This window comes from Populus trichocarpa, chromosome 8 (genome assembly GCF_000002775.5).
Source record: "Populus trichocarpa isolate Nisqually-1 chromosome 8, P.trichocarpa_v4.1, whole genome shotgun sequence".
In the NCBI taxonomy this organism is placed as follows: domain Eukaryota; kingdom Viridiplantae; phylum Streptophyta; class Magnoliopsida; order Malpighiales; family Salicaceae; genus Populus; species Populus trichocarpa.
Window position 1 is genome coordinate 1971528 of NC_037292.2, and position 27031 is coordinate 1998558.

Consider the following 27031-nt stretch of genomic DNA (forward strand, 5'->3'; position numbering starts at 1 on the left):
GTTGTACTATTTAGTATTATTTTATTGTAAGTGATGACAGATTTAGAGGTGTTTAATAATGTGGTAAGATTGTGGTTTAAAGTATTTTTTATTTAAAAATATATTAAAATAATATATTTTTTTATTTTTTAAAAATTATTTTTGATATTAATACATCAAAACGATCTGAAAACACAAAAAATTAATTTTAAATAAAAAAATTAAATTTTTGAAAAACATGATTTCAATCACGTTCCCCAACATTACTTTAGGAACTGTTTGGATTTGGATTTGAAAGCTGTTGGCTCAAAATTTATCTTTTTGTGTTTTAAATTGTTTTAATGTGTTAATATCAAAAATAAATTTTAAAAATTTTATTTTAATATATTTTCAAGTGAAATTTTTTTAAAAAAATCCAATGTCCTGTACCAATAAAAAAAAATAACGTGGTTAGAATTAAAAACGAAATTATTGGTGGCTATTATGTCTGTTTTTCTTCCCAGTAATTAAAGGATGATTTTTAAGATTTTGATAAGTTTTTTATTTTTTAATCTGGTCATTGGCCAATGATTTTATCTAATTAAAAAAAACAAAAAATTTACACAATATATTAATAGCAGAGAAGGGTTGATGGAAAAGGACTTAAGCAAAAGCTATAGTACTAACAAATTTGATATTAATATTATGATTTTATGCTCACATGTTCCCAAAATGTGTTTTGACCAACAAACACCAACCTTAAACTTGTTCTAATAGTAAATCCATGATTATTCTAGAAGGGCAGAACCGAAATAATTAGTGTCTTTTTTTTTGGTTAAAGGGACCATTGTGCTAACCCATTTTTTTAAATCCTAGTTGGAGGGTTATTTTACCAGAAAAGTCTCGCCTCTTGATTTGTTTAATGAGTGTAGAATTAACAAATAGATTGCATGATAGCAGGATCTTTCGACATCCTAGCAGATACTGACGAAAGTCATTTGATGGCCAAAAATTGAAAAACAAAGGCATAGGCTTATTTTGGGAGCCCAATTGTGATCCAGGCTTCTTTCTGTCACTAAATTCACAGCCCAATTGGGGGCATACGCTTTTGTTTCAATGTTTTAGAAACGAGCAGGTACAGCACTCGCCCCTGACATGGATGGGAACGGCCTTCCGGCTTACCTGTAACAACACACTCGGTTGAGGCTGCCACCGTTTTGGTGGTTCTTCAAACCCAATTTTTTATACTCCTCCCATTGAAATAACAAGGATACAGAGAAGTGGATTGAAGCATATATATACACTATCAAAGCTTGTGTACTTCAAGCATGATGTAAATAATAATGTGGAACGAGAATGGACTTTTCGATCATGCATGCATAGGAGAAACATATATAATTGAATATATTGATTTCATGTTCACCCATGGCATGGTAGACTTCTATACATCACACCATTCCTTCCCTCCCTCGTCCTTACAATCTTATACATGCAATTACACTGATCATTACATTACTCAATTCATTTTTTTCTTCATGGTGCATCAACATGTTTGCTTGGAGTACATCTTGTTGACCCAAGAGTATGATAATTTATATATCGGCTAGGGGCAGAAGTAGGGTGGAATCCTTTTGGCAAGCAATTCTCCACTTCTCTACCATGGAACTCTTGCTGCCCATGATTAGTTTTCGGCTTCAATGTCTCGTAACGCGAAGATTTAGATTCCAATGGCCGCGTCGCCACCGCAACTCTAGCCATGGAATTTGTACCAATCAGCATTGGTGGTGGAGATAGGAGGAGGATAAGATAGAAGAAAGCCATGGAGAAAAGAGTAGGGCTAGACATTTTGGACTCTGTTGTTTAGAGTCGAGGGAGAGTGAGGGGTTTATAAAGGGTTTCTTTGCATGGCTGAAGAGGAACGGTGAGGATGCTTTACATAAGATAGCTCGTGAAGATATAGATGACCAACTCAAAGCTAGCCAGCTAAGCAAATATTGCTTGCCCTGATCATAGCACTACTACTTGATCGGTGTAGAAGCACTTTTTGACCGTGCAAGGGAGGATGCCCGTGCTCTTCGTTACTCTATCTTCCTAGTTCCTTTTGTCTAAGTCAAATTCTTTTGCATTTCTACGCGTGACATTAATTATCAACTATATCAAGATTATGCAAATCTCCACATACTATATTATCCATACATAAATTCAAATGCTGTTTGTAAATTTGCAGTTCTGTTACTTAAATATTAGGAATAAATTTGCAGTTCTGTTACTTAAATATTTGTTACAGTTTAACGTTTTTGACTTTCTTTACTATTTCCCTCAAAATCCAGACAAAGAAGATTAAGGTGTTATAATATGAGAACTAATGAAGATTAAGGTGTTATGAACCCTCCATATTTTATTTCGATCGACTATTAACCAAAAAAATGAAGATTATTTTGTCTGGAAATAGGAATTTAGTACTAAAACCTGCTAAGGCCCAGCAGGAGTACTAGGAACGTGAATTTGTGAGGTTGTCCGAATCTTGCAGTAGCTAACAACTGATAATTTAAGAGGGATGCAAATCAATGAAGTATTTGAATCAACCCGGGAGGGTGTTCCACGTCACACATGGGAGCATTCCATTGGGCCACGTTGGACTAGTAGCTAAGCTTCTTGGACAATTTATTTAGCGCTACTCTTTACACATCATCTCCTGACCTGTCTAGCTTGATCAGTCGCCACGTAGAGCATTTCAACTAGCAAATCTATCAGTAAAAACACTTTATGGTTTACATATCTCAACCGCCACTAAATCTGTATAAACTGCATGTTTGTTTTTGCCGCGTGTCCCGTGTTTTTAAAAATCTTGAACTTTTTTTGTTTGATTTTATTTAAAATTTTGGATCATTTTAATGATGTCAAAAATATAATTTTAAAAATAAAAAAATATTATTTTGATTTAAATTCTAATGTTTTGTTTTTTTTTAAAAGAAGAGAGCAGCTATCTTGCAAATTTGGGAGGCACGATTAAACGAAAGGCCCAATCCAGCCAATGTCATAGGCCCAAAAACTATTTAGACTGCGTTTCCGAGGCCATGAAAATCTAAGGAGATGATAGCAGGCCAGTTTAGGAAATGGACTTACATATTTTCAAACGGAGCTCGATAGAGCCCACTCTAAAAACCTAAAAGCCCAAGTTACATAAGGATAAAAGAGATGTCTAGTCCAGCCCAAGGAGATGTGAAGAATTAAAGATGGAGAGATTTAAGGATTCTATACGTAAAGAAAATGGAGTAAGAGTAAAGGGTAGAAAAAGATATTTTAGTAAATGTGATTATATTTCCGTCATCTTTAATCCTCCGACGTACCCAATATTATTTTAATATCCCGTGATTATATTTTCTTTCAGACCTAATTATTTCCTCATCAAAATCTGGTTGATTTTAACTGGAAGAATTTCCTCCAATTTCTCTCTATACCAGACAAATACGGTAAATTAAATATGCGAAATAAATTTAAGTCTTTTTTTTTTCCATGCCTGTCTAATTTAAATGGGCTAGCGGGATCTACCTGGCTAAAACAGCAAGGATTTAGTCTTACAATATTTGGCTCTAAATTAGCATGATGTTAAAACAGCAATGGTGCAGAATAAGTTCTAACCAAGTTATTCACAAAGAACAGGTAAAAAAAAGTTTACCCATTTAAATACTGTGTTCATAATCCAATGTTCTTAGTTCACTCGTTAGGGTTAACAGCAACGGTCAATTTTCACAGAAGGTGACCGAATTCTCCCTCGCTGTGCCTCACGGTTTTTATTTGTTTATTTATTTATTATTATTATTATGTGAGTCTTCCAACTTCCCCTATCTGCCAGCATTAAATGTTCCCTGTCTCCATTCTCCATGGTGCCAGGATAGAACAAAAATAAAATTAAGGAATCCATCCAAAGAATCTGACGGTGATCAGTTGGTGACAAATGAAGTAGTAATTGAGTGCTTGTTTCGCTCGCTGTATCGAAGTACTAAACCACCATTAGCCACTTAATACACCCCCCACAAGGCATGAGATTAACAATTGGTCCTCAATTTCGAAAAGGGCTAAGGTTAATTAATCAATTAAAAGTACTTAACTAAAGTGATTACTTTAAAATTAAGATGTCTCGATCAACTTTCAAAAGTTTGAGTTAATGAATATACGATATAGTATCATTTAATAGATCAATTATTTGTACTCATTTTAATTATTTAAATCATAACCGACAAGATAAAAAGTATAGTCATCAGATTAGATCGCGAAAGATAAAAAGTCGATGATCATGTGATTAAATTATAGTCATTCATATGAAGTCATGCTCATCGATGATTAAACTTGATCTGTAATTGATTTAGTTATCATTTATTGCTATGCAAGTTGCATTATATATTTATCTTTAAAAATCTGATTTTAACCAAAGTGAGATTTTAATAAATAGTGCCGAAAAAGGAATTATGATTTCTTATTCCCACAACAAACGCTCGAGAGAGATCCGGAAAGATTGAAAATCTCATGATCATCTTGCAAGATTCTTAGCTTAGAATAGAAAATGGAGTTTGGTTGGTGCCATCAATCACTTGCTCATGTTCTCTTTGAACAATATCTAACTACAGAATTCATGAAAACATTCCTGTTGAAACACTACGGGGCCTTAATGTATCTTCCAAGATTTACAATGCGCAGTGGTTCTACAATTCTGCTGACGATCAAGCCACCTTCCAAATAGATTTGTGTGTTAGCAGATATCTTCTTTCTGCAGAAGAAACCAAGTAAGTATAATCCAAAAGAACTTTAAATGACAACTAACTGATTGAAATGCCAGCCACCAACAAAACCGTTAATCAAAAGAAAAGATGTGGGCATCTAAAGAAAGTGATAAAAAAAATAAAATAAAGAAAAGAAAAGGAAGCAGTGATTGGTTATGGAGGCGAAAGTAGTACTAGGTTGTTGGCCATGAATAAGGCACGCACAGTGCAATTAAAGACATCATGGTTAGTTGGTCACACGGGCTTAATAATTATAGCCATTTAATGAGGTTTTTATGTGGACATGTGGCACCCATGTATGGGCTCGAACAACGAGGTTGCTCAATTAAAAATAAGAAATCAATATCCCTATAAGTTGTACTGTATCACAGTGTATCCAAATTAGCTACGTCTTATATACGTACATAAGGGTTTTTTTTTTAAGTTTTTTTTTTTTGATTTACTAGTATCAAAAATAATTTTTTAAAATAAAAAAATATTATTTTAATATATTTTTGAGCTAAAAAGTACTTTGAAAACACCGCCGTTGTTACATTCTCAAACACCCTCTAATCTAATATTGTAAATACATTGTTTCATTGGGTGTGTTAATTAATGATTTATTGAAACTTAATTAAAATAAAAATTACTTTTATTAAGAAAAACTATTTTCTTGAGAAAAAAAATTAATCATCATATATTCATCTTTATAATCTAAGTCAAGAGAATGCGGTGCATCCGTGTTTTTTTAAAATATTATTTAATTAATTAAAAATATATTAAAATAATTAATTAATGTTTTATAATTTTTATTTATTTTTGATACTAGCTCATTAAAATCTTTAAAAATAAAATAAAATATCAATTTAATATATTTTTAAAGAAAAATAGATTTCAAAAAAATAAAACACTCTCTTTAAACACCCGAGTGTCACTACACGGATAGTAGTTTAGGTTGCTGTCTAGCAGCTGTAGTTTTAACAACCATTGATAGCACGTAGCCACAAAGAGTCGAGGTTGGTTGTACCGAACCTCATCTCCATTGGTGGACAGTAATTTATTACTCTTTGATGGTTAATCACCATTTTTCATGAGTGTAGATAAGTTGCAGGTTTGCCTAACCTATCACCATCCATGTAACTTTAGTTCTATTTAACCCTGCTGCAGTTACCTTGCCCAGTACCCTTTGTCTTGGACAAAATGATTCAATTATTATAGAGGTTTAACTTCACTTCGTAGTTCATCGCCTTCTCCCGGCTAAATCCTTGCCGGTGCTTTGATGCATTCCCAGATGACAAATATGTAATGCAGAAATCAAGGGAGCTGCCGGAAAAACTTTACAGTACTACCCTTGAACTAGCATCTTGAAAAGGAAAAGATGAAGGCTTGGGAAATAATTATCTTTTAGGATGGTTAGTTTTCATACATTTGTTCTCCATCACTATAGTCTATTGAATGAGAAGGAGTGACCAATCCAACAATTAGTCCACAGAAAATTTATTAATTCTCTATTCTAATTTATATTGAGGTTCGGATGCACGATCGATCAGAATATTTTTCGGGAGTGGAACTACCGACAACATTACTTATATTCCTCCCCAATCCCCCACGAACAAGAATAAAACTTTTAATTCACAACCTAAGACCGTTTTTAATTAAATGCTTATGGGACAGAGAGTTATGAACAACTCCTGCTGACATGATCAAGCCTTTGATAGGTTGATGACATAGACAGAGAGTTTCGAACAACTCCTGCTGACACGATCAAAACTTTGATGGGTTGATGACATAGTCAGGTTAGTTGAGCTGTGTTAATGATCAACAACGTTTAAGGTTTATAAATATTTTGATGTTACATGAGAGAAACCTTTCAGGCGACACCCATTTCAGGTGGATGCTTTTCTTGCAGTTTTCACATGGATTTTTTTGGTTGGTGCGATTGTAGTTGGTGCTTGACACAAGGAATCTGTACCTCAAATTTGCATGTTTCTCTCAAAGGTTAGTGACTTGGTATAATTTGTGTAAAAAGACAAAATCATAATGAAATACTGAAGACAACAACTTAACATGTACGGAGATTGACGAGGCGAAAGAGATGAAGTGGTGGTAAAGGCACCACCTAGGCACCTCCTCAATGCCCCATCACTTTCTTTTTTTAAACGGCTGTGTAGGTCGTAGTTTCAGATTAGTTAGGCTTTTTTCGCCGGGCAAATTGCTTTCACCACAACACTTCTCTCTCTCTCTCTCTCTTTCCTATCATTGAAAGCCTATATCCACATTGATAGACCACAGGTCTAATGTTGAATTTTATAAATTTCACATCAGCACCAGAGAGATCCTTATATAGTTATATATCTAGAATCATCAGAATATTTTTCAACAATTTTAATACCCTCGACGTGCCAGAAAACTAGAGTTGTCCAAATGTCAATTTGTTATTGGAAGGATGTTTTCTGGGATAGGATTGGAAGGATATTTTCGCTGACATGGTCATTGGCATCTCAAATTATTTTGAGGGATCACAAAATTTGTAAAGGAATTAAAGTCCAAATCATAATCACGAGTTAAGTGGTAAGCATACGAAGATAATTAAGGTGATCGATAGTGTATTGTTTTCAGAAGTACAATGGTGGTAATCATGACAGAGAGAGATAATGAGAGAATCATATATATATATATATATATATATTTGATTATGTGAATCATAATGATAATAATTATAAACATTAGTGGTGTCGTTGACGGCGGGGCATGGGGATAATGATAAAAAGGTAATGTGTGGTTGATCCATTGTTCAAATGCTAATCTTATCCCTTTCTAGCCTTGACTAGCTTAGATTCCAGACGGCTCAACACCGAAATTGAATGAGAGAGGGAGAAAAAAAAAATGTAAATAAAAGTGGGAAAAACACTGTTATAATCCACCGTATATATTATATGAGTGGATATACAGTGTTTAATTTCCCGCATAGTTAATTTTGTTTCGTGTGATATATGTGATCAAAGCCATTCACAGGGGAAAATAGTATAGATTCAAAGGACACATTTGTTGATTTTTTTTTAGTGAAAATATACTTTTTTATTCCCTCAATAGAATTTTTTTGGTGTATTTGATATTAAAGTGAAGCTTTTCAATTAAAAATATATCAAAATAATTTTTTTTTCAGATTTTTTTAATTTTTAACATTAGTGCATTAAAATTATTAAAAAATACATAAAAACACATCAATGTGATGTTTTTAAGAAGAAAAACAACATGAAAAGCACTTTAAAAAACATGTTGTAATGCAAAAAATAAACATTTTTATTTTATATGTAAATGAGGGGATTTTCTATTTTCTTATCTAGGGCTTGAATGTAAAAAAAAAAAAAAAAAACTAAGAGAAAATACTATTCTTGTATATGGATGGTGTGAATAACCAACTATCTTTAAATTAATAGGAAAAATCTAGTTTTTAGTAAAAAAAACTAGCCTAAGATTAACTAAAAAGAAAGCTAAAACATGTGAAAAAATCATTGTATATAACTTCTTTTTTTATTGTTTATTTTAATATTAAATTGATGATTTTGCCCTTGAAAAAACTCTAAATAAATTGTTTTTTTATAGGTAAAACAGTCTTTTTCTTTAGTTTATTTGTCATTTTTTAATTGTTAAAGGGGTGTTTTGATCTTTTAATTATTTTTTTTCATAGTAAAATGACTTTATTGCAAATAATCACTTATCTATGGTCTAATATCTTTTTAGATATTTCATATTTTTGCTACAATATAATTACTTTATTATCCTTGGATTCAAATTTTCAAAAACTTGACTTGAGGGGAAAACTCATAATTTCATTTTTTTTGTAGTAATGTTTGGGTTATTAGGGTAGAGTAGTCTTTTGAAAATTTAAAAAAAATGCAAAACATTGTTAACGCGTGAGCCATTTCGCTGCCTTTGAGTATTGTGAGCGGCTGACTTTAGTGGTTAAAAATGTTATTCCGTTGTGTCATTCAATTCATCTTAACCTTTTTTTTTTCCTTGTGCGGCGCGTGTAGTAGTCGAACCTCTGATGCATTATCAATATCTTTTTCTTCTACTTTCTTTTTTCTCTTTCCTTCTGAAAATTCATGCCTAGCCCTCCACACTTTCATATAAGCCCTTCAAGTTATTTTTCTTTTGATTTTGTCCTTTATTTTTTATTTCTATTTGTTTTATCTTAATTCATTTCTTAAATCTTGTTTTGTTTTTTCAATTGCATCCTCTAATTTTTTTTGTATATCAGATACGGTCCTTATTTTTTTGATATTTTTATTTACGATAGTTTTTGAATTTGTTTTTCTTTTCAATTTCAACCCTTAATTTTTTTCTCCTTTCATATTTGATGCCTTTTTTTTTGCTTTGTTTTTTTTTTCAATCTCATTATTTAGCATTAAATTGATTGATAATTAAAATTCTTAATTGAACTCGAGTTTTTAATTTCACAGGTTGTGAATTTGAAATATTAACCTAGGTTTAGAAGATCCGCCCGGATTAATTAGTATGGTTAGAAATTTTAAATTTATTGGTTTTTTCTATAAAGACTTTCATACTTGCCCTCCTTCAATTATTATGGACTAACTATTTTTTAATTGACATGAGGTTACTACTGTCTTTTTATTTCTTTTGCAAAGTTAAGTTACTATAATGCCTATAAACACCATCTTAAGAGTAATTTGGTCCATTACTTAATGTTGATAATAATTAAAAAAATTATTTTTTTCCCGATTTCATCTATCAATATTGAATTAGTTGAGAAATAAACTTTGTGAATGATTTTTTTATGCTTTGTTTACAGTTATCATAATCTTGAACAAACATCTATGTTAGTATTGATGCTCGAAATTGCAAACATCTAGTTTTTACCATGTAATTAAATAAAAATTATTTTTTTTTATTAAAACCCAGCTAAGTTCATGAACCAAGTCGCGTGTGACAATGATCATTCAATATGTCATTGGCTCAATACTTTAAAAGAAAATTTTTCTTAGTTTTTTTTATATATATAAATTGATCCATGATTTTTCCGGTCATCTGAGTTTTTTTTGAACTCTTTAAATCAACCAATTCACAAGTGAGTTAACTCTTATATGGTTTAATCGGACACCCATGCTAGACAAGAAGCAAAGTTAATGGATTTCAAGATTTACCTACTTACTCGGGTTTAATAGCATTGCTAAAAAAATCATGATGTTTTTGGTGTTATTTCTTACATTTTTAAAAATTTGGCCCCGTCTTAGGCATATCACATATATACCAATGTACTTGCATGCTAATTTTAGCACAAGCAAAGGCTAGATTCCATCTATTGATGTTAAATCTATATATAATTTATATAATTGAATATAGTAGACCAATAATCTAAATGCTTGTAAATCAAAAAAAGAAGACGAAGCAATGTGGTCCCGGAAGGTCGACCTACCATTCGCATATTTCTTCCACGTAGCTAGCTATATGTATTTCACACACAAAGACTAAGGTAAATGTCATGTAAGATTGATTTGATTATCATATAATAAGAAAGGTAAATTCTTACTATATATATAATAAGAGTTTTTCACAGTAAATTAACTCTAGTTTCAATTTCCCCTCGAGCATTAGTAATTAATGGCTTTTCAAAAAGTTGGAGTCGATTTTAACACTTGTATCCATAGCATAAGCCCAGGATAAAATATCATCCAAGTGCTACATTATTTGATGCTTTGCTTTATTGACACTAACTGAAGCTTGCTGTAAACGAAGATCAAGTACCATTATTTTTCCTAACTTTGTGCTGATTTGACTACATATTTCTGTTCTTCATTAAAAATATCAAGAACAATATCTGAAATTGATGAGAAGATATTTTTATAATGATCTTACCGTTGAACTGTTGAATATAAGATCAAACGAAAGGACGAGCTGATCAATTATTTGATTCGTTCTTGAGGCTTCGAGTTTAAATTCTAAGAAGGTGGAGATGAGGAGTTTTATAAATGAAAAAAAAATAAAAAAAATTCTTCAATCGTGGAATTTCAGTGTCTAAATCATGTGACGGGAAAAACCCTAATGTCAATTATTTCATGGAGCTCAAACTGATCATCAATTTCAAGTTTATTTCCGTTTTACTATATGGATCGGCTAAGCATATATTAGATGCGTTTGCTCACAGATAAATAGATTTTCATGAATTACTTTATTCTCTTTTATGTTTTTTGTTTTTCCTGCGCCTTTAGATTTGAGCCAGGCGGCTCATATATATTTGAATATTGTGATCAATGAGAATTCAAAGAGACTCTCCTCGATGCTTAGAATTTGTTGGAGATTCCTTGACTCTCATCTTCTTATGCTTGACTTGTACAGAGACATGGCTCCTGTAGGCCAGCTTGGCTGCTGACTTTATCGATGTAAATTCTTGTATGACCTAACCTTTTGATTTTAACATATGATTGATCTATTAGCCTTTTGAATTTAAATTTTAAAATTACGAATACCCTAGATTAATAATTAAAGAGATGCGTATTTAATACTATTTAAATAATAAAGAACTAATTATTAACCTCAACAGTACAAACATTTCGACAACATCCTTGATTATCAAATAAAGAACGAATATAATTCCATTTATGGAATGCTTGATTTAATTTCCAAACGGTAAAATTCCAACTTTTAAGTACTCCATATATGGAATGCTTGATTTAATTTACAAACAATAAAATACCAACTTTTAAGTACTCCATATATATATATATATATATATATATATATATATATATATATATATATATATATATATATAGTCATAATTTATAAACAATCTCTTTTTTCTCCCCCACAATAATGTCCAATAATCTTATGTGAATTCGACATTGATGTTTATTGGGTGGTGTTATTCTCATTGGACGAATTGTCAATCGCTTTCCATATTTATTACACGTTTTATTCATAGACTCTATTGCCCCTTTTATTTTAATGTAATTATAAAATATCTTATTTTAACATAATCAAAATCTATTGAAATATTCCATTCTAAGTATTAAATTTCAAAATTAATTCAAATAAAAAACAGAAGTATATAAACTGAAGCGCATAGAATTTTAATTACTATATATATTATATTGTATTTTTGGAATAAATATTTTATTGATGGATAATATTTGGATGATAAAAAAAAATTCTTTATCAAGGAAAGATATGCGGTGTACTAGCACGACCGTAATGTTTTTTCAAAAAAAAATAAAAATAAAGATGGTGGTATATAATAATTAATTAAAAAAAGATAAAATTAAAATATCCAGCTGGTTACAAAACAAGACTTTCTATAGCTATATTTTTACATATAAATGTAACGCTAGCTCTCATTAATGTCATTATTTTTAATTATCATGAATTGTGATTAATAAATTATGGAGTGGGGATACTACAACCCTATCTAGTACTTTACTAGAAAAATATCATACATGTTTTTCTACCAAGAAAAAAGAAAATTCTATTTCAACTTTTATTTTCTTAATTTACAATTAATTATCAAAAAAAGAAACAAACCCTAGAAAATAAAGGAAAAAGATACAGAACTTCCATACACCCTCGAGTCACGGAAGAACTCGTTTAAGAATCAAACCATCGTGTGTATATAAGAACCTCAAAACCCCTTCTCCTCACCTACTCCAACTCCTCTCTCTCCCTCTCTTCCCCCCTCCCTTCTTTCCTTCGTTTTTTCCCAGTATTAAGGGCTAGATCTCGACCTCTCTATTCCCTCTTCTTCTTACTTCTGTCACTTTGATTTATGATCGCTGCTTCAAGTTCATTTGGAGTTATATTCTTTTATGTTTTTGTCCGCTCTGTTTCTCTAATGGTTGTTGTTAATTTCGAAGATTTTTTTGTTTATTTGTTCGATTTCCAATTTCTTTTCTTTACGGATTCTTTTTTGATGGTTGCCAGTTTGTTTTAATTTTTTTCTAAGGGAAAAGATATCTTCTTTTTCTTGTTTCCGAATTTCCTCTTCTTTTTTTTTCCCTACTTGTAACTATATCTATATAACCCACAAAAAAAAATCTAGAAACCCCAAAACCATGAATTACAAAAAAAGAGAGAGAGGCAGAGATGTTGGTTTTGAGTGATTTTGTTTTCTTCATAAATTTCTGGGTTTTACTGTTCTTCAGAGGTATATACAGGGTTCTTTTGTGTAGGGATCCTTGGAAACCATTTGTTAGTTGCCACTTATACTTAAAAAGTAGATACATAGATCTCTCTCAGTCTGAGCTCTGTTGCTCTCGTGCTCTCTCCTTGCTCCAACTTTTGTCTCTACCTTTTACTGAATTCATGTAACAAGTCTTTTCAACAATCGAATATGCATGGACATGGATCGACAACATTCAACTGTCATTGTTTGCAGGTGCAGCATCATCAAGATTCACATTCAAATAGATGTACCGAAGCTATACAGCTATGTAGCTAGCTAGCAATGTATAATCATTGTAGGTGAGAATCTTGATGATGCTGCATCAGCCATAAATGACTATATATACATATATCCCTGAAGTAGTTGGATCTACGTTTTTCCGCTTCTGAACAAGGTAAAAGCCCCGATCCTTTTTTTACTATATATATTTGTTTTACTTTTAGTTAGTACAAGCCTTAAGTAAACAGTACTACTGTGTGCTATGATTGATCCAAATATAGGATTCTATGTGGAATTGGAATTTGGATTTCCTTTTTATTGTTGACACACATGTGAAAGACGTACATGAATAGCATATACATATAATAGATAGGAAAGTACTGAAATTAGTCCCTTTTGTTGTCGTAATATTGGTTGTGATTATACTGGTTTTAAATACCCCTAGGAGTAGCATATATAAATTAGTCCTTTCATGTCATCTTTGGTTGTGATCATACTAGTTTCAAAATACCCTTTAATTTGTGCATGTTTTAATGTATTAGCAAGGTAATTATTTCTAAAGATGAACTTAGTTCTTGAAGTTCAGGGTTTTGTTAGTTAATTTGAATGGCTAAAGAAATTTAGCCCTTGTTATAAATTTGAACTTTGTATATGCCATAGTTGTGTATGTGTTTGATTATTGAGTTCTTTCAATATTGACACTACGCTAATCAATGATTATCTTAGAGCTTAGAGTTTCCGTATATGCATATCCAAGCTTGATCGTGGAGCAACCTACAAGTAATGGTGGAGAGCTTCTTGACACACTCACTCCTTTTCATATGGCTAGCTCCTTCACATATACAATCAACAAGATGATCATTCCTCGTTAAGCGTGCTCCCTTGAAACATATGATTAAGCAACCACATTTCATTTGCTGCATTAATTCGTTTCTCTTTTGTTCCCTTCATGATTCCAGATTCTATGTAAACTACTATTCCTTGTGGATCAGTCAAAGGAAAAAACAAATGCGACGCATTTCTATGATCTTTCATTTTGCCTGTTTAGTATTTTCATATACATTACTTGCTTTACTCACCATGAACATGCATGTCCAAGCAGCTTGCAGTACGTATACATATAAATATGCTTTTGTTGTTTCCTCTATTTTTGTCCGAATCTGAACCATTGCATAAATAATATTTTATTTGGGTATCTTGCAGTCATTTCCTATAGATCCCATCCTTCTCATTTTGGAGACCTTCTAAAGGAATCTGTAACGAACTCTATGTTGAGCTTTAATGTGCATGAAGAATATGGAAGAGAACACATTATTATTCAATTAATTCACACAGTATCCCTTAAGGACATTTTTACAGTCAGACTTAAGGTGACTGAATGTCCCACACGCAAAACGGACAATAAAACAATAGAGAGCGTTAGCTAGCTGTAACTCAGCGAGAAAAAAGAACATTATTATGATTCTAAGTGACTTGCATTGTTTTTCCACCTTATTCGTGTAGTGAACATGGGCTCATGGTAATTTTTGGACAGACTACAGAGTTTAATTGTTAAGATATATAGGGTATATATATTCTCACCAATTAATTGGTTTAGGACTACTTAATTCCTACTTGAGTTTAGCCTGTTAATTAGGCAGGAGATATTAAGATTTTTCCATCAAAATTTTGTGATCATCTGTATTATGATATGCGTATAAGTATATTGTATATTGCAGAAGCTGCAACAAAGAGAATCATCTTAATTCTTGGAGTTGCATTAATGTTTGAACTTCTGCTTGACATTTTTTCTCAATGGGACTAATACAGGTCAGTGGCTCAGGTAATCTAATTTTGTTTTCTGGTGGTGTAATTCCAGTTGGATATGACTTAGACAGAACCAAAAGAGTGCTCCTGTGTCTGTGATCTAATACAGGTATTTCTTTAACAGTCATGGATTTGAAGAAGAATCTTAAGCCATGTCATGTGGGGGCACTTTGAGACAAAAACTGGTGTCAATTGACATGTGAAAGGCGAGAGTAGAGAATCATTCTTTCTTGTTAAGGTCCACTGGTACATAGGGGGAAAATCAATAGTATAGTCTACCATGTGATCATAGCAAATCAACTTTGCTACGAATGCTTGTTTGCATTTGAACATAATGCAATTTTGGATGTGCATGTCAGTCTTCCACTTTCACCTGTACACACACACACACACACACACAAGGTTTGAAATGAATTTTTTTTCAACTAAGATCGTTAAGGGATTTTAAAAATTGTATCACAAGATCAGATTATAAATCATAAGATCTTACAAACCCTAAATAATAAGCAATAAAATGAAAATATATATACCTATACTCAAGCAAAAATATTAGCAATTGATCATTTCTCTGGCTACTGCAACCAATTCATTTACTATTAATCGTAGATATGTAGTTTAATCGTACTTGTGTCCATGAACTGCTACTTCGATCATGCGAAACAAGGCTTGGTCATACTGAACCAAAGAAAAATTAATGTTCGTTCCAGACAGGAAGCATTCTTAAGTATATCAAGTCATTCTATGATATATAAGGTTTCATTAAAATAGAATCAGACAGGAAACATTCTCAAGTATATCAAGTCATTCTATGATATATATAAGGTTTCATCAAAGTAGAATTAGATCAGAGACTTTCACAATACCAAGAATTAAGGTCATATTATCGGATCATACTTGTCATATACCTGCTCTAAACCATCCACTTATGGAAGTCCAAAAGTAGTCATGATAAACCAAGTTTTTATCTATATATCTTTACCAAAAAACACCGACTCAAAAAAGATTTACAAGTATAAATTTTCTGAAACACAAGCACATTTCAGTGAAGGCCCGCTGGGTGTGGCGCTAGCTAGATCCAACCACGATTGGCTGTGATAGTATGCCAAGCTCTGGGTACACTTAAGGAAATAAGTATTTTCCCTAGGTATGTCCAAGGAAATGACCAGACCATCCTCCCCGAGGTACACCCAAAAGAATGAGTATTCTTCCTAGACACACCCACGAGAATGACCAGATCATCCTCCCTGGGCATGCTCAAAAGAATAATCTTCCTTCCTAGACATGCCCAAGAAAATGACCAGATTATCCTCTCTAGGTATACGTACCCAAAGGAATGAACATCCTCTCCGGGGCATGCCGAAAGGGATGACCCTCCTCCCTTGAGCATGTTAGGGACGAACCCAACCTCCCTTTAGGTTCACTAAGGGAAGGGCACACCTCCCTTGGATTTAGCTTAGAGAAAGAGCTCAATTTCTATGAGTTCAACTATATTTGACGTCCTGAACCCTAATCTCTTTACACTTTTTAGGAGTATAAAAGTTCTTTAGGAACCCACTGTATTTTCATCAAACATTAATATAAATGTAAGGGATATTTATCCCTCATTAAATGTTATTAGGGTAAAATCATACTCTAGACCCTTTTCTTCACAAAATATCAAGACTCGTTAGTTATAAATACATTATGAGACATTCAGAACAAATATTCACAATCTTTATTCTCTACTGCATATATATTTTCAGAGTATCTCTCTCTAGAATATTATTGTATTTTCTCTCTCTAAAAAAATATATATTTAAGTATCGGAGAGTCTTCACCTCCACCAAAAAATACTTTTTGCAAGTACTAGTCACAAGTCCCCTTAAACTACCAAGTACTAAGTATAAACTATATATTAACCACTTTGACCAAGGAGAATGAATAAGATTGTCAAGACTAATTGATTAACCGATTATCCAATTTATGAGCCATATTCCTAAACTATCTGGATTTTTTGAGACATCATCAAGCCCAAATTTCTTCTTAACCCAAAATTCAAAAATCGTAGAATTGTAAATCAAATAATTAGGATTTTATCGGTTTTACTGATTCAACAACCTATTTCCTATATTTCAGTGCCTGTTCCAACCACACATATATATGTGGTGTCTTATAAACTTATAGAGCGACATTTGATAAGGAAAACTCCCACTGGAAATTAAAGTCTAGTTTTGATTTACCGCATTTTTCTTCGAGTGAATTAATGCAAGAGCTGCTGTTGTTAAGAAAAATAATAATTTTGTTTTACATTTGGTGATGATAAGACAATTGCTTGATAATGTACCAAAAAATTGAAAGGATGTTTAAGTAGAAGAGAGAGCTAACTGTAGGGAGTAAGAAGTTATATATATTTTTGTTCTATCACATGGAACCAGTCCATTTATACCGAATATTTATTTTTTGTTCTATCACATTGCACAAGTCCATTTGATTTCTTGCACTTATTCTAGTTCCTCACTTTCTCTTCGATGATCCTAAGGAGAGGGAGTGAAGAAAAAGTGAAAAATCATTTTAATTAATCGATCGAGCAATTCCAACCAAGTTATATATCAAATCATGCATAGGATCTCACTCTCTCTATATTGTCTTAATTATTTGGAAATCTAATTCTGGGATTGTACGTTCACCACATCCTCCAGAACTTATTAGATCATGTTTGAGATTTGCCTCTAAAATATATATATTAGGAAAACAAAAAAGAAAGCAAATTGGAAATAGTGAAAGCAAAGACCACAAATAATCACTAGCCAAGACAGCTATTCGAATTGCCTCATATGTACATGTAAATAAAACTACGTGCGTGCTCTGGACAGTTAGCTGTCTTAATTTTGACATAATAGAGATTCTAATAATTCACAAAAACCAGTGTTAGTGCACAGAGTTTTAAAATCAATGTATTCTGCCACTTCACTATTTATTATCCTCCCATTGCTCACCGGCCCGATGAGTTCAGCGCATAGCAGAAACAGAATTGTACCTTTCTCAGGTCTCATTTCATACCATTTAGACTAACATTAAGGAATATTGTCACATTTCATACCCTTGTACCTTTCTAGCCCTTGCTGTCAATGATCATAACGTGGGTATAAGATCTCTAACTTTCTTGAGGCTTGGCTGTGCTAACAAATATGTTTGATCTTCACCTTGGATTGATAAGTTGGAATTCAATGAAAGATCACTGTAATAAAAGGAAAAACAAACGCGAGTGTACGTGTAAAATTTATGATCTAGAGTAAAAACTATGAGCAGTAAAAACAAAAGTTAAAACATTATTAATTATTTGAAATGTTCTGTGTGGTCGAATTCCACTTTTACATATCGTTGTAACCATAAGGTTACATCATTTCAAAATAGTCAATTAAATCCTGTAGGATCGCAAGGTGGAGCAATAGATCTCTGGGTCCATGAGTGGAGAAAATCAAGGGTCCCCACGGCAGAACATGATGATGATATTTATTTCATTGTGGGGGTGTGATCCCTACTCAACATGTATAATGGCAAATGCAAAATGATATCGAAATTGAATGATCATAACAATCAACTTTGTACGTGTAATTTGAGGCCACAAGAAGGATGACAGTACAACCACGCATAGCTTGTGTAAAGGGCTAAACTTTGATAATTGTGTAGGTTTTGCTACGTAGCCTCAAGACCCAACAGACATAATGGTCTCCACATTCTGTACTTTTTGTGTTTAAATTTTCTGGGAAAAAAAAGTTATTTCCATTAATTGACGTTACACCAGATTTTGTTAGGCTAGTGGAAGACAATCTTCAAATGCCAGTTAAAGAGTAGGCTGGTTCAAAAAGGGCGGTCTAGAATTGCATGGATCAAAAAGAAACCCTAGAAAATTAGATGGTGAAAACCTACTGTGATCTTTGACAATGAGAAATTATTGAAAACAGCTTTTATTGCAATGTACTATTTTTACCCTCAACGTAACACTTTTAGCCTTTGGTGCACCGTGCACCAAGGTTGGGCCACCATAGAAGAATCGCCTCTTACAATGATTGCAATTTAACCTAATTTGTTGGATGCCTACCTCCATTTTTTGCACCCCTCGAATTCCATCCGTCCCACATCCGAAATATTACGAAATATAATTTGGGCTAGATAGAGCACGGCCCATATTCAATCCGCCTTAAGAATGTTCTACTCCCTAATTTCGATACCCACGAAAACTGTAGCGAGAATCAGCCAAGCCCACTCACTTGATCCATAATATCACTAGAGCCATTTCATGGTACTGGGCCTGGTGGCCATATAAGACCAAAATTAGTAATCCCTTGAAGCCACTTTGAATTCACCTTAACTTCCTCTCCAGCAACAAAAGTACAAAAACAACTGCACTGGCTTGTGATAATCAGACGGTAAAACCTCTGCTTCTGAACGAGAAAGATCCCGAAAATTCTCAATCAAGTGGAAGAGATTCTTTTTTATCCCAGTTTCTAGTGTGTTTTTGTTTATTACCTAACAGTTTTCTTAATTATTGAAGATTGAGTTGGGTTACAGAGCTCAGCTGGGACTTGGAATACTATGATCTTTACTATTAAGGTTTCTTTATGTCTTTTCACCTTTCATGTTTTTGTTCTAACCGAACCTAGCTATGTCCCTTCTCCTTATGTTCCTGATGCTGAAGGCGCTGTTGTCCCACCACATCAAGAACCACTCAATAATGTAATTACTATATGAGTGAACATCATAAATTTCATCTCTTTTTATTATTGTACGTGTCTGAATAGTGATGTGTTTGGTGTCCTTTTATTTTATTTTTGATAAAATCGAGGAAAAAGAAGAAAGGTGAAATCTTGAGTGTCATTGTTTGTGTTTTAGATTTGGTTTATAATGTTATATTCTTTGGTTTTGGCTTGGCCGATGAGAAATCAAGGGAAGGATATGTGTATATATTTAGGAGTAAAGTTCAATTATTTATGTCTTTTGTGTTAGAATGAGGAAGTAAATTCATACCTGCTGTGCAAAGATTGAAACCTTGCGCTTTCTGGGCTGCGCTATTGTTTGATGATTTATTTGTTAATTAATTTACTGTGAATTATTTAGGTATATGGTGGTTTTAGTGAATGATTTGTTCTTTTGTTGGCTCAAGTTTAGCTTCTAGGTGGTTTCCATGACAAGGGACGATAAGAAGAATGATGATTTTGGTTTTCATTTCATTTTCTAATTTGATTGCTGGACCATCGTCGTCTTAGAAGCTTTTTGCATGCTCAGGTCATGATAATCAGCTGTGCATTCCAAAAGAACTGGGATTTCAGCGGAAGGATTCCTATGAAGACTTTTTTTCTTGTGTGTGGGTATTTTAATCTTGTACGGCAGCCTTTTGATTGCAGTTCTTTTTTTGGGAGTCGTTTTGCCACATGATCAGGTCCATTCCCTTATAAGAGTAAAAACCCAAACAAGATCTAAAGTTTTGTGATCCATGCTTTTCTGCTCTTTAGTCTTTACGACTTAAATTCTAGATATGCGAGACCATATCATATGAAGGACAACAACTTGCAAGGTCAAACATGGCCACTGACCACCATAGATTGTGGTCGGAATGACAGTTTTTGCAATACACACTGCTAGAATGGTTCTGAATAGCATCTAAAAAGTCTTAAACTTCTCCATCATCATTCTCATAACTCAAAATTTTGAAAAATGTTTCACAAGATTGCTTAGAAAGTAAATTGAAGCCAGGAATCTTTTGGTTTTTATTCAGCCAATGAATCAATTTTAGACAGGCATATGGCACTTGAGTAAACCTTGTCTAAATTATTCCTATCAGCTAGTACAGATAATTGCATGTTAGTGGTTCCTGACACAATGTCCCTTCTCTTAATATCTGTTCTTTCTTGAGTTTTCATACAATATACTGTTTTTAGTTACCGGGGCTTATTAAGAAATCTGACAATCTATGTATTTTAGGCTGTTTCTGGAGCAATGATGTTTTGCTTGAGCATAACAATTGGAACTCTTTTGGCTTAACATATTTATCTCATCACTCGCAATATGATGACCATAGAATTAAGTTTTCAATTGTATAGTCAGATATGCAACCCAATTTATTTTTTGATGATATCTAGAATGGGTCATTGCCAGCACTATGAAGGAATACTGGCTGCGTGGTTGGCCAGGAAATCTGGACAGAGTTATCGACATCCATTTAACCTTAGTGTCTACAAAAATATCACCCCGGTCTCACTGTATCCTTGTGTTCTTGTTCTTTTCATCCTATAAGTAGCTAAGTAATCTGCTTTTGATCAGGTATTGGGTCTAAACATGCTGAAATGGTTTTGCCCCACAGCAGTGAGCCATCTAAAAGATGGAATGAGCTTCCCAACTGCGCATGATAGTTGATACATATGAAATAATTATAAGTTGCACGTTAAATTTTCTCGTGTAATATACATACCGAAGTACTTGCAGAGTTGCAGTTCATGTAAACCAAGTAACCTAGTACATGCTCTATAGTTTCTTGTCATGAAGGCTATTATTTGCTATATTGTTGATTTAGGTTTTTCAGTCTGCTCCTATCACTCGGTCAATCAATAAAATATTTCCAATCCATAACAACCTCAAAAATGTTTTGAGATAGAGCTGGAGCTGGAGATTTGATCACGTATATTCACATCTGTAGTAGATGGCTGTTGCAAGGAAGAATGAATGGGTCATTCATTTGGTGCAATACGTGACATGGTGAGGGAAATTTAACTAAATATTTACCCGCCGAGTGTTTGATATTTTATTAGAATGTATAAAATAAAAGGACATTACATTGTGGGCTGAGCATTTTTGACACACGATGACGGTGAACTGAATTCTTGGCATGCAGGGCACCCCTGATGACAGACCTGTGGCGTTAATAAATTTAGGACAGAATACGTGGGTTTCTTTGGCGTATCGGTCTTTGGTTGATAATATCTGAAGAAATAGAGTCACAGCAACAGCAGCAAAAGGTTAGTTGGAATCATTTTTGGTGTCGCTAGCTTCGTGCAAACTCTAATGACACTGAACTTTGTATGTGATGGACATTGTGGCTTATCGGGCGTCCACGGTTAACAAAAACACTCATGAGATTTTGACGAGTCAAAGAATCACCCACATTTATAAAAGGGCCTCGTCAATTTGTTCAATATTGAAGGCTCTCGAACAGTAGAAAGTTCTGATCAATCAAAACAACTGTTGACTATTAATTTGTAGACACGTGAAACAATCTTATGATGTTTCTGATGAATTTCGATTAAAACTTTGAAAGGTATGTTCATGAACTCCACGCTTCCTCTGCTGTTATCTATATTGTCTCTGTAATTTTACAGTATGCTTATTTATTGCCTTTCTTACTTTCTGTCTTTCCTCGATACCTTCTGTGGGGAAAGCTAAGTAATTGAATCCTCTGGGGAGAAATAGAGTGAAGTTAATCAGTCTCTCCGACACCACTAGTCTGACTGTAGCACCGTATTTGTCCATTAGCCTCGCTTACTCTCTTCATTCCATGGAGTCGGGCAGCTTGGTAACTCACAACCTTGCAGTTTGGTGAAGGGAAAGAAAATGAAAAGGAAACTTCACCCACAGGCATTGTCCACGTTTGCAACAGCATGATGTCACACTTGAATTTTAGGCTTCTCATGATAAGTTTTATGCGAGACAAGGATTGTTTCTAATCCTTTGAGTGGTGCTAGGAATTGGAGGAACTCGATAGTTAGCTTCTATACTCTCATTGATGAAGTTGTCTGTCAAAAACGTGGACGAATAGAACCATTCACACAAGGAGAGACATTGTGATGGAGATAAAATATCAGTTGACGAGGAAGACAGAATTATGAGAGCTTTGAGACGAGTCCAATTTCTCTTGGCCTACCGAGACATACTTGCAAATGGTTTTAAGGTTCAAGTATAATCATGCCACTCATACTGACTATTTACGTCTTCTAGTTCAGGACAATTTGTTCTCATTCCATGATTTTCCGACCCCAACTTGAATGCAACAACGAACGTTTTCCGTTCATCTAAATTGAACAGCCTATCTTACTGACAATAATTGAGAGAGAAGATTTGTAAGTTGTGTAGGAAAAAAAACACTTCTATTTTCTTTCCATGAATGAACTCAGTGCATAAATCATACTTGGTGCTTTGACTGTTGCTTTGATGTTTATCTTTGCTACTGTGATTGTAATAATGAATTCAGGGCAATCATTCAAACTGTGTGATTTGGACAGGTGAAACATGGTTTTCTTAGAAAATTGTTCTTGTGATTTACACGTGGAATGCATTATGTACAGATGGCTTGATCTGGACAAGATTAAGAACATAATTTATCAAAGAAGATTCATCACGAATAAAGTTAAAACGTCAAAAGATTCTTCTATACAGGAATGTACGTGTTTTGCATGGTTCACTTGCATTTGCCTCTTCACCTTTCTGCTATATTATTCCTAAAAGAACTGTATGCTATGTGATTCAGTCACTTGAACGTTTGTTTACACAGCTGCGGGTGCTTTTAACGCAAACCATGTAATCAATGCTTTTAGTAACAATAAAACATGAATTATTGTATATGTGGAGCCCGTTTTAAAACATTGTTTCGTGAGAAGCAACTCTCAGCTGCTTCTCACGCATCCGTATCTAATGCCCAAGTAAATTAATTTACATAGACACTGAATTAATTCACCTCGGCACTGTTCACTTCAAGAGTGAACAGTACCCTTGAAGTGAACAGTGCTATTCACTTGGCACTGTTCACAGTGAAAAAAAATTGTTTTTTTTTTTGTGTTTTATTCGAAAAATTAGAAGGAGATTGCTTGATGACGTAACAAAAAATTCAGTTTTTGTTGTTGCGCGCTTAAGAAACCATGAAAAATATAGTTATTGTTTGATAGATTTTGTACGTGATGAAATTGCACATAGTTTAATGGAATGATAAAAAATATTTGAAATCAATATTATTTATTTCATGATGTAATAACAGTAGTTAAATCTACAATATTTAACTTAAAAACCATCAATATATATATATATATATAACCTCAATTTGAAAAACATTTTTTTAACCAAACACATTAAAATATTTTTTGTCATAGTTTTGAAACTCAACCCGGTAATTGACCTGGTCTAATGATCGGGTCACGAGTCACATGGGTTGACCCGGGTCAACCCAAAAAAATTAATAAAAAAAAGGAAAAATTATTAATCACAGGTAGGGGATGGTTGAGGAGGAGCTCATGTGGGCTTCATTGTCAAATTGACTTAATGAGATGAAATTTGTCTTCCCCTCCGATTTGAAATTTCCTCTTCCTTACCCCAAAAGATCAAATCTTTCACTAATGGAAAAGAATCAATTGATTAGGTTTTTCAAGCTGGTGCAAGGGCACTTGGTTGCCACAGTAGGGGGGGTGGGTACTTCTAGTAATGAGATCCTGACATCCAAACCTTCTCTTTACTAGTAGCATGAATAAGAAAGATGTCGCAGATCAACTGTTAGGAAGAAGAGTTTTGAAGAAGAGGTAGTCGATTACAAACCTTCTTCTAATGAGGTTGCAGCTGAGCCAGAAAGTGCTCCATCAATTCCAACATAAACATATCTAGCATGCCCTTTTCAAGCTGAACGTGGGAATGGAAATGGGTAATGATGAAGAGGAAAGGAAGATGAAGATTTCAGATGAGGATTTGGAGAGGCTATTTGTTGAGTACTTGTCAAAAATGCGTTAAGGCCATTTGTTGGAGATTAGATCGTACAAGACTACTTTTGCCTTTCTTTATTAGGAAGGGAGCCGGGTCTCAACCGGGTTTACCCGGGTCGACCAGGTTTCTCCGGGCCAACTCCCAAACGGGTTTTTACTTAGACCCGGACCGGTTCCAGGCCTGGGTCGACCGGGTCCCATGGTCGACCCGCCGGGCCGGTTCGGGTTTCAAAACTATGTTTTTTTGTTCAACCTCAATTTCAACCACAATTTTAACCAAACATATATTTTTCCAAACCAACCTCAACTAAAAATACTTTTTATAAAATAATTTTTTTCAAACCACAACCACAACAGCTACCGCAATACCAAAGATACTTTTAGAATCACGCTTAGTGTTTTGTGAACTACTGTAGAAAATATGGGGGGCCTTTTTTCTAATAAAAACTTGAATGACACATGACATGAGTCTTTTTCTCTGGTCTCCCACTACGCTCATCCTTTTTCGGTTAATGGATGCTCTTCTCATGTAGTTGTTTGTGTACAGAACTAGCGTTTTCAAAACAGTTCGTATTCGAGTCCTGGATAGCAGATGACATTAGGCTGCATAAAGAGCATGGCATTAGACATCCTTAGCATGATTTGAATCCAGTGGTTTTAAATTCAACGAATATGGTAGAATCACGTAGAGAAAACATGACAGGAATCGCAGGATCCAAACCGCCGGTGCTTTTTTCAATGCATTTCGATGGTCTGGTGACTTTGCAACCTCAAGTGTTTTGAAAAGCACTAAAGCTGCAGTACTAAAAGGTTAGAAATTTAAACCTTTACTGCATATGATGGGTAGGTGTACTCCCTCTCATATATTTATTGACTCCATGCTTGAGGTCCTGTCATGGAACTCGGGGAAAAGTATTGACCTACCTTACCAGTTACCAACAGTTTTTTAAGCCAAAAACTGTGGGGACACTAACACTGATCAAATTTGTCTGTTTCCATGAAATTTCAAAGTTGCTCGCAAAAAATCCAAGAGATTCACAAGTGCTTATCGATTGAAGATTAGTTTTTGATCCAAAAATACCTTGATCATTGAAAAACAAATGTAGAAAAAGGCACGAAATGTTACGCCTTGATGCTCCACGTCTAACACAAGTGCTTTGATTCCCAGAAAACGTGTTTTTTACATGTTCTACTGATCTCGGTTGTCTTTCTCTGTGTCTTTACCAATCATCTGGTTGCAATTATTCTAAATTACTCCAAAGACTTGTAAGTCAATTGTAATTCTTTATTCCTTGTTGACAATCTGTCATCCTCCTTCGAGCAAAGTGAAACTAAAATGCTTCAGCCTTTAATAAGTAAGGATCTCATCAGGTCTTAAGATTCACTGTTGCAAAACCTTGATGATGTGTCGGATATCCTTTTGCTTTCCGATTTAAATTAATAGATATTTTAGATGTGGTAAAGAAACCAGCCTAATAATATGTTCTGTGCTAGTTACATGAGTCCACGATGCCTCTTCTATGCCAGCCATGCATTTTCTTTCCTTAAAAAAAAATATAGATCACTATGCCTTGTCTTAATGTGCATGCATCTGTATATTCTCTACCTGTTTTTCCTATCCTATGAATAAAGCATCAACTCAAGGCTCAATCAATAAGCTCAAGCTCACCCCTCAAACATGAATAAAAAAACAAAAACACTAGCGAGATGCAAACAAATATTTGTATGATCCCTTCACTGGTTCTTTCTGGTATAGCAATGTTTATGCACCACATCATGTTTATTATGAGCTAGCTAGGAGGTATCTTTTGTTGGTCTAGTAAGTTTATCTATGCTCGACTGAGGCTTGGTTCGGGTGTTAGAAAAATATCAACTTAATTTTATCTCATCAAAATTTATTTGGCATTTTTTTAGGGGTTTTTTTTTTAAAAAAATGTTTATTTTGCTTTTTTAGAAAAATAAAATAATATTATTTTAATTGATACATGTTAACCTGCATAACTCATGGGTTTTAGACACCGTTTGAGAATTTATTTCAACCTGTATTTTGTTAAAATTTTAAAAAAATTTCTTCAAATTATTTTTTTTAGTGTTTTTGAATTATTTTAATAATCTAATGTAAAAAATAAATTTTTAAAAATAAAAAAATATTTTTTAATATTTTTTTAACAAAAATTACTTTTAAAAATAATCATTATCACATTTATAAATATCCTCTTAGATTTAATTATTATGGGTGAGGCCATGGATGTTGACACAGAGCGTGTTTGAAAGTGTAATTGCGGTTGTTTTTTAAAATATTTTTCACTTAAAAATTTATTAAAATAATATTATTTTTTTTTATTTTTTTAAAATTATTTTTGATATCAACGCATCAAAATAATTTAAACACATTA

The 27031-nt window shown here is 33.5% G+C and overlaps 1 long non-coding RNA gene and 1 other non-coding gene across 2 annotated transcripts; both read left to right on the forward strand.

Moving 5' to 3' along the window:
* The first annotated feature begins 1074 nt into the window (after positions 1-1074).
* On the forward strand, positions 1075-1203 carry LOC112328541 (U6atac minor spliceosomal RNA). Its single transcript, XR_002983556.2, has one exon. It is a non-coding gene; the product is annotated as a U6atac minor spliceosomal RNA (small nuclear RNA).
* An 11178-nt stretch (positions 1204-12381) lies between these two features.
* Positions 12382-15275, forward strand: LOC112328417 (uncharacterized). The gene is made up of 2 exons (XR_002983309.2): positions 12382-13291; positions 13843-15275. It is a non-coding gene; the product is annotated as an uncharacterized LOC112328417 (long non-coding RNA).
* The last annotated feature ends 11756 nt before the right edge of the window (positions 15276-27031 follow it).